The sequence below is a fragment of the Haemaphysalis longicornis genome, unplaced genomic scaffold, assembly GCF_048455015.1.
Source record: "Haemaphysalis longicornis isolate Haplotype H1 unplaced genomic scaffold, Haemaphysalis longicornis Haplotype H1 scaffold_11, whole genome shotgun sequence".
NCBI lineage: Eukaryota > Metazoa > Arthropoda > Arachnida > Ixodida > Ixodidae > Haemaphysalis > Haemaphysalis longicornis.
In genome coordinates, this window is record NW_027526214.1 from 43,196,727 (window position 1) to 43,211,998 (window position 15,272).

Genomic DNA, 15,272 nt, shown 5'->3' on the forward strand with positions numbered 1-15,272 from the left:
GCACCAGAACTTTTGGGGGTTAGTTTTGAGCATTCTCGAAAGAATAGAATTAAAATAATTGTTTTTGGCTTCCGAAATGTTTCCTTCCAGTAAGCCTGCTACTTCTTTGTAGTGCGCACAATCGCCCGGCTTCCCAGACCTTGTTGCTTTTTTTAGCACCATTTTTCGTTTAAAACTGCCTTGACTTCATGATAAAGCCGAGGGTCGCTAGCTTGTGCTCTGATAATTTGTTTTGGCACGCATGCATGTTCTATTTCCTTGGGCTCATCGCGAAAGAGAGTCCAATTTTCATTATTGTTGGGGCGTTAAAATTTTGGTGAAAGTTTGGCCCGAAAGTCGATACCATTTCATTTATGTTTTCTTCGTCAGCGCATGCATTATCATGTAAGCACTTCTCGAATGTTGTTTATCGGGAAGCGGTAGTGGTAGCTTTCAGTGAATGAAGTTGTGGTCGCTCTTTTCTTCTAGTATATGAACGGAGGCATTATCGGTATTGTTTGTTAGAACAAGATCTAATGTATGGTCAGCGCGTGTTGCCTTGAGTACAAGCTGAGTTAGCAAAAAAAGCTAATGGTGAAATGAAGAAATGATGAAACTTTACACATTCGACGCGGTTATTCAGAGCATTATTAGACAATGTCGACAAGTCTATGGCAGGGTAAATAAGGTGTCCGGCCAAGATAATTATGCCATTCGGATATTTGGCTGTAACTTCCTTGCACGCGGTGCTAAGGTGATCATTGAACTCGGATCGACTGACAGGAGAACGGTAGCACGCACCATAGATGTATTTTATCCTATTGAAGCAGGCACACACACAATCTCAAGAGGAGAACATAATGTAATTATTTTTGGCTTGTAATTTTCTTTTAATGCTACCACGACACCTCCACCTCGGGAGTTTACCCTGTCTTTTTGGAAGATTACAAATTTTCTTGGAAGAGAATTTCAATGTTATCAATCTTATCTGAAAACCACGTTTCGGTGCCAATGACTATGTCAGCGGAACAAGTGTAAATACATGCTTTTAAATCGTCAATTTTCGGAAGCAAGCTTCGAAAGTTGGCCACAAGAAGAGACATTCCATTGGAAGTGACCGGTTTATGTGAAACCAAGAAGTGTTTTTTGACTGGCTGTTCTTTTTTTGCTGAAACCTGGAGGACACTCTGGAGGTTGCTGAAACCTGGAGGACACACTCATACCCTGTGTCGTAAGAAAAAATACTGCCTCGAAAGTGGAGGTTGTTGAAACGCACTTGAAAGCGTTCATTTTCGTCGCGACTAGTCTCAGCAAGCTCTCGCAGTTTTTTGCGCGCGAACGGGATTCTTGGCGAAACATCCTCCTCCAGCCAAATCGATGTCTTTAAGGTTGGTGGCATCGCTCAACGCTTCACTTTTTATTTTAAATATAGGAACTTGACAATAATAGGAAGTCGGAAATATTGTCCCGGTTGGCCAACAGAGTGGGCACATTCAATCTCGCCAATGTTAATCTTAAGGTTGGTGGTGAAGAAATTCCTTACAATTTTGTCAGATTCGTTATAATCCTCCTTCTCGACCTGAGGGAGGCCTTTAACAGTAAGGTTATTTCTTCGCATTCTGGTGTTTAAATCTTCGACGACGATGCCGAGTTCATCACTAGTTTTTTATGCTCAGTTTTGTTTGTCAAACCGAATCATTAACAGCACCAACATTATCTGTGAACTTAGGGAAAGTGATGATTGTCTGCTCAATTGAAATAATTTTTGCATTTATGTTTGATACACGTGTTTTATGTCGTCGAGTACGCAAGTAGGTAATTGATGTTGTCGCTTGAGGTGTGTGAGTACATCTTGAATCTTAGGTGCAGGGTTACTTTCGACGTCGCCCTCACAAAGTTGAACCAACGCAAGGCTTGTTGTATGTACTAATAAGGCCCTAGGACACAAAGAGGACAGAAGGAACGAGCATGCACTGAAACTTTCAACATGGCAAAAACTATAACGCTGGCGTAGGAAAAACGTGCCGATGCGGGCACTGTACCTGCACACGTTTAAACCCATCAGGGTACAAAGAATACAACGACACATTGTATTTCACAGCTGGGAGATTGGCGGCCCTCACAAACCACAGACAGAGTGAAGTATATGGTTTATGAAGTTAGTGCCGACCTATAACGGTGAAAGGGTCAAACGTAGCGACTGTACAGCGTGGTCTGAAATCCCAGGTAGACGAAGCACAGCAGTGCTTTAAATATGGGCCGATGAGAGAAGGACAGCATTTCTTGTGACGTCACGGGTGATGACGCACTCCCAGCTGGCTTGCTGAAGTCCAGAGATAAGATATGGACTACGTAGTAACAGTGTCGTTGGTCAGCAAAGCGGCTATCTCCACGGATGAAGCATCTAACCTAGAATGGTGAAAGAGTGAAACTTCGCGAGTGTAGAGTGTGGACGCAAATCACCGACTCAGTTAACTCAGAGCCCAGGATTAACTGAGTTCAGTTAACTGAGAGCTCAGTCTTGTCCGCGAATTGTGAAATGCATTTATTAGGCTGCTCGCCCCAAGGCCTTCCTGTATGACACCTGCCTCCCCCTACGGTCCATACTCTGGAATTGGGATTCTGTTCAGGTGAGTGGGGTGGGCCTGTACAAGCTCAGTTTCTAGGGCCAAAGCAATTTGTTTTGCATCTCCTGCCATTTCCATCTCCTTCCGCCATGTTCGCCAGCATGCTCCGCGTGACAACCATGCAACACCAGACTCAGCCTACACCGCCACAACGAAGCGCCAGAAATCCCACTCACCCGCACCTTCAGTGGTCGGCTGCCACGTCGTTGGCCCTGGGCGCTGGCTTGGTTCGGCCGCCTCACTCCGCTCAAAGCTTGGCTGGTGCCGATGAAGGCTGGTTTGCATCCGCTTGCTGCCCATGTCTGTAGCATGGTAATTTCGTCTGCCAAATCCGGCGTACTGCACTAGTAAATATTGTTGATGTTTGTTTTCACGAAGTCCGATAGCGATCAGGAACCCAACCGCCTGTACTCCGGTGTATTTGACAGGAGGCTCGCAGGGTGATGGTGGTGAAGTTCTCGGAGATAATTACCGAACTGACGAAGTCGATGCGTTTGTAGCCTATGAACGGAAACCAAGAGTTTATATACAGCTATTTACAGTAGGATGACTGGGTACATGATACGGAAACACGGAAAAACTTCAAACTCCAGCTAGATGCTAGCTCTAAGTTGCCTACAAGTCACTCGACCTCCTCAACTCTGTCTAACTCTCCTATGCTTGAAGTGTACACAAACCGCTGTACAAAAGACGGCCGGTACATTGTTCCCGCCGCAGGAGCCATCTAGTTGCCCGGTACACAGCTGTAACCGAAACTTACGACTTGAATATAATATCCAAATCGCGCTTAGGGGGCTCTCAAATTCCAACATAGCTTTAGAGGTTGAGATTTCTTGAGATCTCGCTCGGAATTGACAAGCTCAAAGCTCAGACAATAACTCTGTTTTGCGGCCAAGTTCGACCTTATCACACTTCGGTACTACAATCTTTGGGGCATGCCCCTCTAGGTTCCATAAACGCGATAGGGAGGGCCCAAATTCACGTAGACAGATGTCAGTCAGCCATCTGTGAAATATTCAATAAGGCGCCACCACCTTCGGCTAAAAGGCCGGCACGCGGGTGAGAGGGCACCCAGCGGCAAGAGGTGGGGGTGAAGGGCGGCGGCTGTACGCCGTGCCGACGAGGGTGCGTCACAATGGTATCCCGTGGACATGCCGCAGAGCTACGCGATCAGACGACGATTACCACCCCGGCGTTGTCTGATACGTCAATACTTCTAGGAACTTGCTGAGCCGTCTGCATTCTCAAAGGGGGATTTTCATCATGACGTTCCTCCGTCCAGACAAGCCGTCACCCGAAAGCGCACGGCGAATTGGCGTCGACAACGGTGTAGTGTCGGCAGTGCTGTGCTGCTACACCGAGCTACGGGGATCTTTCCTGTCACACCCGTGGCTTAGGCGCCTGGCCACTGACCCCACGAGTCGGCCTTTACACTACCTTTGTTATTAAAAAAAATCTACAACTGTTAACTGTCAGTAATAACATACCGAGCAGAAATTTGGCGAATTACTAAACAACCAGAATGAAAACTTAGGGGTCTCAACGGGCTATAGAACGGACAATGTTAGGAATAACACTAAGGGGCAAGAAACAAGGTATCCCGATCAGAGAACAAAGTTGTGATGACGTTAATATAGTTCAAATAAAGAAACAGAAATGAACTTCGGCTGGCCATGGAGTGAGACGATCCGACAACCGGTAGACAATTAGGATAACTGAGTGGATACCAAGTGATCGGTCTGGAAGAAGGGGAATCAAGAAATACGATTAATGCATGAAATTGGAAGTTTTCGGGCTAAACAGTGGACTCGATTAGCACAGGACAGGAGCGGCTGGAGGTCAATGGGAGATGCCTTCGTCCTACAGTGCACCGTAGCAGGCTTATGATGATGATGACGAGACAAAGTTGATGCACCTCCGTTCCTTTACTCTCAAAAATGACAATATGCATGGCTACCAGGAATACATATGTGGTGCTGGAAGTGGCATAAAAATGAAATCGCTTGGTTGACCTGAATGGCAGAAGTGTAAATAGTCGTGACCAGTGGGCTGTCAAGAATCTTTGAGGTGCACGACGCGGACATACAGGGCTGCCTACCCTTCATTATTCCTAGAAACATAAAACGTAATACGTACAGGATACACATGCGGCGATTAAGCTACCAGCTGGCTTGATCATCATAAATATTTTCACTTACGGGTATGGCATAAAGCCGCTGCATATTTTTTGCTGCTTTGCACTGATGAGTTGCAACGACCAATAAATCGTTGACATTTTTGGGGTGGACATTTTTTTCTATTTTTAAGTGAAACTGTGGGTTTCTAGAGAAAAATCCTCTTCGATAACGCTTAAACGTAGTTTGAGATTCAATTTTGAGATTTATGACAACCAAGGTTCATGCCTCGACAGCGCAGAAGTTTTAATGGGGAAATTAGCACATACCAACACTGTAGGACCCAAAAGAAGGAAGCTCAAATATCCTCTAACACTTGAAGTTAATGAAGCTGTATTGACAAGAGCGTGTTTTCTCTTTTTGGCATCACGGCGTTTTAAAGCCTCGCTTCTGTATGTGTGATTACAGCTGCATTTTCGTCTTCTACCACCACACATAGCTTTGTGCCTCACGTGGCCTCCTGGCGTTCGTTTGTGGTGCGGGCTAACGCTGAGGTGGCAGCCTCCTCGCTTTCTTCCACCAGGTGGTCACCCTGGTCCCGCACACGTCTTTATACCCTGCTCCCCAATTTCTGTTATGCCGCCTACCTCGAACCGCTATCTGGCCGCTTGTCAGTGCTGGTCGCTTGCGGACGGAGTTACGGCTTGACCTCCAGCTCTCAAGGTACCCCGCGAAGGCAACCCAAGGTAGCCTAGTATAGCTTGCGCTATAAAAAAACGAATGGTTTGAACAACTTATTTTCAAAAACATTTATGATTGTTTCCCCAGGAAATGCTTGACTTTTCAAGTACGGCCACAAATTTGTAAAGTTTACGGGTAGGACACACTTATAATGATAACATGTATAGCCGTGTAGCAATGTAGAGTATGTTGGAAGGCTAAGGGCAAAGTGTCGGTCGATGCAATGGGTTACATTACACTGTTCTGCACATTCGGGCGCACGTAACATTTCCCGCACATTTTCTTGCCTATTCGTGATTCTTCATTGTATCACGGAATTTAACCATGTCGACTATCGAGAGCCTACAAAATTTGCTAATTATTAACCAGTAAAACTAATTAATCATGCAACCATACGATAACCTGTTCATGGCAATCAGAGCCAACGTCGAAGGAGGGATCATCTGCAACTGTTTAACAGTGATACCTTTGGTAATACCCAAAAAAAATACAGATCCATCAGCAGAATTTTATGCTTCACGAATACCGAGTTTTTTCTGTTACGCCCTGCAGGTAATATTATTCTTCCTTGTGTAAGAACAAGACAAGCTGGAAATACCTCAAGCTGAACTTAGTATCCTCACTACGGAGTATGTCCCTTTAGCTCCTCAGAACGTCTTTCTCTCCAAACTCTTTTTCTCTCGACGTTCAGCATGACTTGGGCGAGCAGCTAAGGTAAGAGGATTGCACACATCAAATTAAATAAAAAACGGGCGACCTATTTTATGATAAAAGTAACATTAAACTTAGTACTCATTCCACAGCACTGTCAATTTACAATACGTAATCTTAAAACTGGCATGGATTTTATTGTCTATTGTGAAGAATAATTTTGCTAATACAAATATTTGAACATTGCGGTGGTGAGATGTGGTTACTCGAAACGTTTTTTTGCCTTTGTGATGAAGCTGTTGTCCCGGACCTTTCAGGAAGTTACGTCGCAATTGTAGTGAAGTCGAAATAATGATCATGGTTTTCAGTGCAAAACAATATTAAAGGGATACAAGTGACCTTTGTAACTTTTGCCGTGAAAACAATCCAGAGGTATGTCAGCAGGAAAAACATGTCTACCCAAAACTTACTTGGAGTGGGTCCTGAAATTGCACCATATATTTTGCTTTTATATACCGCACTAATATCGCACAAGAAAGGTAACCTACACGAACGTTTTATAGTTAGGTTTATTTCAATAGAATCAAAAATGTAAAGCACATAGAAACGGTATACATCCAGAAGGCTGAAAAAACAAAGAACCTTGAATATGCTTCAGTTATTGAAACCAGTGTGTACTGTACAGAGCTTTCGAAATCGAATTCACACATTGAATATTTCTATCAAAAAGGGGCAGTGAATGATTGTTACATTAGTAAAATTTCTAAGCCCCTTTTAGTCAACGACACTTGAATGCAGTCTGTTTGAGAACCATTACCGCATAGTTCATGAATTGTACTTCGCGTCATTTTTCTAAACTGTGTCCTCCTTGCTGAGAAAAGACATTTGTGCTCACCGGTTAACCTGCGAAGACACTTTCCATTTACCTCTTCTAAAAAAAACCCACTTAGCCACGTACTCGCAAATCCCACTCCTTCGCGCGTCCCTTGTTCTACTCCCCTTAAGTCTGTCAAGGTTTCGGGGAATGCTGGACGTGACGAAAGACCCGCCTCCCTTGGCGCGACGCACGACCCTTCTTTGAAGGGGCTATTCCTTGTTGGCGATAACAGCATGACACGTTCCTAAGGTGAAAAGTAAGGGCGTGCTGACGCGCGTTCCCCAGTTCCTTATCTCTTTCTGCTGCCTTTATTTCTTTCTCTCCCCCACTTTCTTCTGTTAATTCCTATGAAGACTGATGCCAATTGACCTCCTTCCTAGACTTTCCTTTGCATTTTGCTTTCCTCTTTGTGTTGTACCACGTGCCAATTATTACTTCTAAGTTGGGCGCAATGTAGCGCACCTTTTCTCACAAAAAAAGAGGGCAGTGCATTCCCTCTCAAGTGCATGTCTTTCGTTTTTCTGGTTTTGGTGTATGATGACATGATTTCTTTTAAAGAGGGCACACTGTAGCGCACCTTCCTGTATACACACACCTATAAAAGCGTTCTGCATTGTACTGTAAATGTTACTCCGATGAAGACTGGACCTCCAGTCTAAACGATAGTAAACCGTTTTTTTTTCAGATGTACGTGCGACTCTACAGTTTGATATATATATATATATATATATATATAAATATATATTTATATATATACATTTATATATATATTGGCGCGAACCACTTATGGGTTTATTTGTTTTTACTGCCCGGCCACGCCCGGCTCTGTTATCTGTCTGAAGCAAAGCGCGTATTTCTTTCTTTATTTTTATGCCGCAAGGGTTGTCTCATTCAGATAAGCAGACTGTTTCATCTTTACATCACTAGCCCAGAATATTCTTCTCTGGTCTACAATGTTCTGGATGTAAATCGACGGTTTCAGAAACACTCGTTCCGAATGATAAAAGCCTGCAGAGCAGACGTCGCGGCATTCCTTTCGATGATCCTCTCCTGGGCAATTCAATTGGTTGACTGCTGCTTCACCGCCTCCGTATTCTTTCGAGTTGTTAGGGGAGCACAAGTTGGCTCTAATAAACTTGTTTTCCTTGAAGACAACTGCGTCGTCTTTGGGCACGTGACATATGGTGAGGTGCGGGGTATATGCACCCTACGGCCTCGTCAAGACGACAGGAAAGTCCCACTCGTGAAAGCCGCCGACAGCAAGGTCTTCAGCCGGAGTTTGGTATCCTTTCGGATAAAGTGAAGAAAGAAGACGTCGTGACCACCACTATGATCAACGCAGGCACCATGACCAGCACTACTCTCGTTCTTTAACAGATCCGGGAATCACCATCGTTCCGCGGATCCCCCCGGAGAAGACCCTAGGGACTCGTTTGAGAAAGTGGAGCGCGTCCGCATCTTTAACAGGTGGGATGATAAAGAAACTTTCTGCCACCTTTTCTTGAAAGCTCTAAAAGCTCCGTAGCCATGAAAGCACCCTTGAGCATTTCTTGAAAACCATGAAAGCTCCCTAACCGACAGGACACTCTTTAAGAGGAGTTTCTCAAAACATTCGCCACCGCTGTGGGGAAAGACCAAGCCGCCCTTTTGTTGGAAACGCGCACGCAACACCCCAATGAAGCGGTCGTGATCTTCGTTGAGGAGATGAAGCAAATATTTCGCCGCACGTACCGCGAAATGACGGAAGAAAAGAAGTTACCCTTTTTGATGCGCGGTGTGAAGGAGGAACTGTTTGCTGGACTTGTCCGCAAGCCGCCGAAAACCATCGCCGAATTCGTGACCGAAGCCAGCACGATTGAGAAGTCTCTCGAAATGCGTGATAAGCATAATGACCGCAACTTCATTGGCGTGGCCATTGCGAAAAACGACGACAACATGCGAATTCTGGCTGATAGCCTACGTGAAACCATCCGCGCAGTAGTGAGGGAGGAGCTGCAAAAACTTTTCCCAACACCGCCGCAAGCTCAAGTCGCTTCATTTACCAACGTCACCAGGGAAGAAGTTCAGCAAGCCCTGGGTACACCAACATCGCCAGAAGCACCCCGCGAGCAGCGAAGACCTACGCGGCTGCTGGCCGTTGACCTCACCCACCTGCACCCTATCGTAACGAGACTTCATACCGTCGTCCCCTGTCGCGGGCCCAACTATCTGTGAGGCAAACCCGCGCCCCGAGGAAGACCAACGTGTGGCGAACGCCAGATAGTCGTCCACTGTGCTACCACTGCGGAGAGGCCGACCACATCTACCGTCGCTGCCCCTACAAAAGGCTCGGTTTGCTAGGGTTCTCTGTCGACTCACCCCGCCTCTTACCTGGCCAGCGCCCGCCGGAGATCGAAGAATACCTGTCCAACACCAGCCGTGGACCAGCCCGTTTCAACCGATCGCCGTCGCCCAACCCATTCCAGTCGCTCAACCTCCGTAGCAAGGCTGACTTCGCACATGAAAGGTCCCCCAGCCCACGCGGGGGAAACCGAAAGCCTCAACTTCTGTTGGTAACGTTGCACGACCGCGGAAAAGTACAAACCCTCCAACGACGCAACGACTCGCCAAAGACGATGACTCCCGACATGCCCTCAGCCCGACGACCCGATCTAACACGGACGTGACTACTGAACACGACGACAACCAGGCGGCGCAACGCGTTCCCGACATGACCGAGCCTGCCGCTGGGAGGACTACAACGACGACGAACAGTGCCCGACCGTCATAACGCACAAGCCGAGATGCGACGCCCCGACGCACTGGGAACTCGAGGAAGGCAACATCCGACGTCCAGTTGTCTATCGAGGGCTATGACGTAGTGACCCTCATCGACGTGGGAGTCGACTACTCGGTGATGAGCCGATCATTCGCATCTAAGCTGAATACATTAGGAGATGATGGGATGGTCTGCATACACACATAGAAGGAGGCCATCTGGTAACGCCAAGTCAAACGTGCACATCACGCGTCCCCTTAGAAGGCATCAAGTACACTGCTGCATTCGTAATTTTGCCTAACTGCTTCCTTGACCTAATTCTCGAAATGGACATTTTGATGGACAACGGCGCAATAATTGACCTGCAGACCAAGTCGATAACTTTTGCTTGCGATCAATGCACGACGCCGACGCCGAACCTCGAAGACCGTGCTGCTGTAAGGATCGCCGACAATCATGTCACCCTGCCACCTCGCCCAAGCTTGATGGTCGCGGTCTACTGTGAAGAGGCTGCTCCTGACGTTGAAGGTATTATATAGAGTGACAAAGGGTTGCTTTTCGCCCGCGGTGTCTCTGTCGCAAGAGGCATCGCGAGCGTTAAGCAACGCCGATCACACGTTTTGGTAACTAATTTCACCGAGAAGTACGAGCATCTAAACAAGGGCGCTGAAATTGCGTTCCTCATAGAAACAAAGATACAAGTGACGTGATCGCAATTGCCGACTTTGAATGGGCACACGCAGATGTTTTCAAGGTGCCGCAATCTTTTCACATGAACCAGGCGCTGGCACAAGCAAATTGGGACAAATTATTGGATTTGCTGCGGCGCTACAGCCAGTGTTTTTCGTCGAACTCAAGGGTACGTCAAGCACCCCTAGCCAAGCACCAAATTATAACCGAGGATGGAGCACGACCTACCCGAAAGTAACCGTACCGGGTATCTTCGCACGAGCGACAAGCCATCCGGACACAAGTTGAAGACATTCTCAGCGACGGCATTATACAGCATTGGAAAAGCCCCTGGGCTGCTCCGCTCGTATTCGTGAAGAAAAAGACGGCACACTGAGGTTCTGCGTTGATTACCGGCGATTGTAGAAGATCGCCAAAAAGGACGTGTACCCCCTGCCACGAATCGATGGCTCCCTCGACCACCTCTGCCACGCGTTCTATTTCTCATCGATGGATATGGAGACAGGCTACTGGCAAATTGAAGTAGACGAGAGAGATCGCGAGAAGACTGCATTCATAACACCGGACGGCCTGTACGAGTTGAAGGTGATGCTGTTTGGGCTATGCACTGCGCCGGCAACGTTTCAGAGAGTCATGGACACTGTGCTAGATGGCCTCAAGTGGCACACCTGCCTCGTATACCTCGACGACGTTGTGGTATTCTCCCGGACTTTCGATGAACACCTTGCAAGGTTTCAGTCTGTACTCGAGGCCATCGGTACGTCGGGGTTAACACTGAAACCCGAAAAGTGCCGCTCTGCATACGAGGAACTCACGTTTTTGGGCCATGTCGCGAATGCTGCGGGAGTCCAGTCTGACCCGGCGAAAACTTCAGCCATATTGAACTTCCCTAGACTGAAAGTTAAGAAGGGCGTGCAGATTTCTGAAACTGTGCGCATACTACCAGCGGTTCGTCGCAAACTTCGCTCGCATTGCAGAGCCACTTATGTGCTTGACGAAAGATAGCACCCCTTTCAGCGGGGAAAATGCCCAAGAAAAAGTATTCTGCGAGCTGCCACATTGCCTGCAAAGTACACTGGTGCTCACGAATTTCGATGAAAACGCTGAAAAGGAAATACACACGGATGCCAGTGATATAGGCTTGGTTGCCATCCTCGTTCAAAAGCAAAGCGGGAGCAAAAACGTAATCGCCTATGCAAGCCGTGGTCTGTCCAAGGAAGAAAGAAATTACTCAGCCTCTGAGAAAGACTGTCTCGGGAATATAAGACATATAGAAATTTTGCCCATACGTATATAGAAAACTGTTCAAGGTTGTGACAGACCCCCATGCGCTTTGTTGGCTCGCAAATTTGAAAGACCCCTCTAACCGTCTTGGTAGGTGCAGCTTGCGCCTGCAAGAATTCGACGTTAGAGCAGTCTATATATACGGGCGGAAACACTCTATTGCCGACTGCCTGTCCCGCGCCCCCGTCGACGCACCACCACAACACTCCGATGAGGACAGAGCGTTCTTCGGAGCCCTGACGGAGAGTGACCTAGCCGCCCAGCTGCGTGTTGACCCCGATGTACGCGTCATAATCGGCTACCTCGAAGGACGCAACGTCGCCGTGCCTAGGACCTTCAAACACAACCTACCAGCATTCAGCCTGAAAAACTCCGTTCTCGTTAAGAATTTAGGCCCCGGAACCAAAACAAATTATCTTCTTGTCATCCCAGCAGACCTTCGCGACGAAATATTGGAAGCGTGCAACGGCGACCCGACTTCCGAACATGTCGGAACAGCCCGCACAATTGGAAAAATCAAGGCGAAGTACTACTGGCTCCGCCTAACATCTGACGTCACCCACTACGTCCGGAGCTGCCGTGACTGCCAGCGACGAAAGACGCCACCGACGAGACCCGCCGAACTTCTGCAGCCAATCGCTGTCCCATCGAGTCCCTTCCAAGAGATTGGAATGAAAATTCTGTGCCCGTTCCCTATATCCCCATCCGAGAACAAGTGGATTGTCGTAGCGAAAGACTACAAGACGCGCTACGCAGAGACCGCTGGTTTTCCGAGGGGGACTGCACAAGAAGTGGCAAAGTTCTTTATAAGCCACGTTGTGCTGCGACATAGATCCCCGGAAGTCCTAAGCACAGACCAGGGAACGTCCTTTACTTTGGATCATCGAAGCTTCACGCATCACCGAGGAACTGCGTACCATCCCCCACACGAACGGACTAACAAGACAATCGCAGATATGCTGTCAATGTACGTCGACTTAGAACATAAGACATGAGACGAGGTGCTCCCGTATGTCATGTTTGCGTACAACACGGCTAACAAAGAAACTTCGCAGATGACCCCGTTCGAGCTTGTCTACGAAAGACGGGTGACTACGATGCTTGACGCCATGCTTCCCCATGTAGAGGACGACGACCTCAACCCCGACGCCCAAGGATACCTTCAGCGAGCGGAGGAGGCCCGCCAGATCGCTCGAGTTCGTACAACGGACCAGCAGCTGGTAGACGCCGGGCGCTACAACCTCCGCCGCTGTGAGGCCGAGTACCACCCAGGGCATCTTGTTTGGGTTTGGACTCCTTTTTAAGGGCGCGGAATCAGAGAGAAGCTCCTGCGATGGTATTTCGGACACTGCCAGATTATGCGACGTGTCGGCCAACTCACCCACGAGGCGATCCCCGATTGTGATTTCCGAACATCACGACGACGCACGCGGCCCGAAGTTATCCATGTGGTTCTCTTGAAACCTCACTATGCAAGATGACGAACGTTGTTGTTGTTGTTTTTGCGTTGTTTTTTTCCTTTAGCATCGTGTCGATGGACGCTTAGAGGGAGGGAATGCCGCGAACTGCGTATGGGTTTGTTTGTTTATTGTTTGTTTTTACTGCCCGGCCACGCCCGGCTCTGTTATCTGTGTCCCAAGCGAAGCGCGTCTTTATATTCTTCATTTTTTATGCCACAAGATCTATCTTATTCAGATAATCAGACGTTTTCATCTTAACATCGCTAGCCCAGAATAATCTTCTCTGATCTACAATGTTCTGGATGTAAATCGACGGTTTAAGAAACACTCGCGCCGAAAGATAAAAGCCTCCAGAGCAGACGTCGCGGCATTCTTTCTGACAATCCTCGCCTGGGCAAGTCAGTTTATTGCCCGCTGCTTCGCTGCTTCTGCATTCTTTTGTGTTGTTAGGGGAGCACAAGTTCGCTGAAATAAACTTCATTTCTTTGAAGACAACTGCGTCTTTCGCCACATGACAATATACATATAAATACCGGAGCCGGTCTTTTTCAAAGACACAAATAGTACAGATCAGTTGGGTTTATATACATTCAGTTGTTGCGGGGTAAGCAGATATATCAAGCAAACCGTATGCTCTACGCCACACAAAAGAATACGAAGCCGGAGAACAAAAGGATGGGGGAAAAAGAGGGCCGTTGGAGCGGTGCAGAGAACATAGGGGAAAGGGGGCGTAATCAAGGCAGGCGAGGCTATAGGATAGCTGGAAAGCTTTGCAACGCACTTAAGTCCCGACGAGAAAGCAAGAAGGTGAGGGTTTAAGGAGGGACTCGTTTCCTGCCTGTTTCTGGCGGCAGGTGCCTGGTAGGGCAACCTGAACAGTATGGGAGTTTCAAAAATACAGGAAATGTGCAAACACCCAGAGTAAATTGACTGGTGAGGAGAAAAGGGTGGGAGAGCACAGAGGTAATTACGGATGCCTAGTGCAAGTGTTAAGATACACAAAAAACAAAGGAAGGAAGAGGGGGTTTGCGATTAGGAGGAGGGCACGGAAACTTCAGGAGGGGAATGCGGGGATGGAAGTGGTTCGAAGAAAAGCCCCAAGGGACATGTGGTTTCACATCGTAAAACCGCGCAAACATTTTTCCAGCGTAGAGCACGACAGCCGTTCACGAGGCGGACGAAGAAAGGCAAGGTCACGCAATCCAAGGACAATACAATGCAGAGTAACGCTCATTTAAGCTAGATTCGACGGCAAGGGTTTAAGCTAGGGTTTCTCATGGCAAGAAGAAACGAAAAAAATCGAAAAAGCGAAGGTTGTTCAAATAACTTGCGAAGATGACCTCGTCGAAGTCGCGTACTTATCCACCCAGTCCTGCCACTTTAATAAGGGATAAAGGCTCAGCTTTAAAATGAAATCTTTTCAGGTTCAACAACTTCCTGGAGAAACGAGCTCGTCAATATTCCACTGCAATGTTCAAAGTATCAGAAAGAACTTAGATTTACTTGTAGCACAGTTGTCTGAGCATGCGCAACCGTTTCATATAATTGCAATCAAGGAAACGTGGCTGCAAAAAGGTGAGGACGTTGTGAACGTTGACTATAGCTTCACCTCACAGCGAAGAAAGTCGCGAAATCGCGGTGCTGGCATCGCCCTTTTGGTTCATAAAAGTTTTTCTTTCACATCATTGCCCTCAATTTTGTGCCTTTTTATTTTACGGAAGCCTTGTTCTTAAAGTTAGAATTCCCTCTCATTGTTGGTGTCATGGAGCGGCCTCCCAATTCTAGTGTACTGGCTTATCTTGCTAAATTGAAAATCATTTTCATGACAATATCAAAAACGTACAATAATCACATTGCGATAGTTGGGGGCTTTACCTTGATACTAGTCGTGATGCTCATAAGGATTGCTCATTCCTGCTGCAGCCATTCAACTTCAGAAATGTATAACTACCCCCGCGCGTGTTACAAGTGTATCTTCATCAATTATGGATAACGCACTAAGAAATACAGATACCAACGTTCACGCCGGCGTGTTCCACGAACCCATTGCGGATCACCTTCCAGTCGTTATTGTACCTAACAACTTATTCC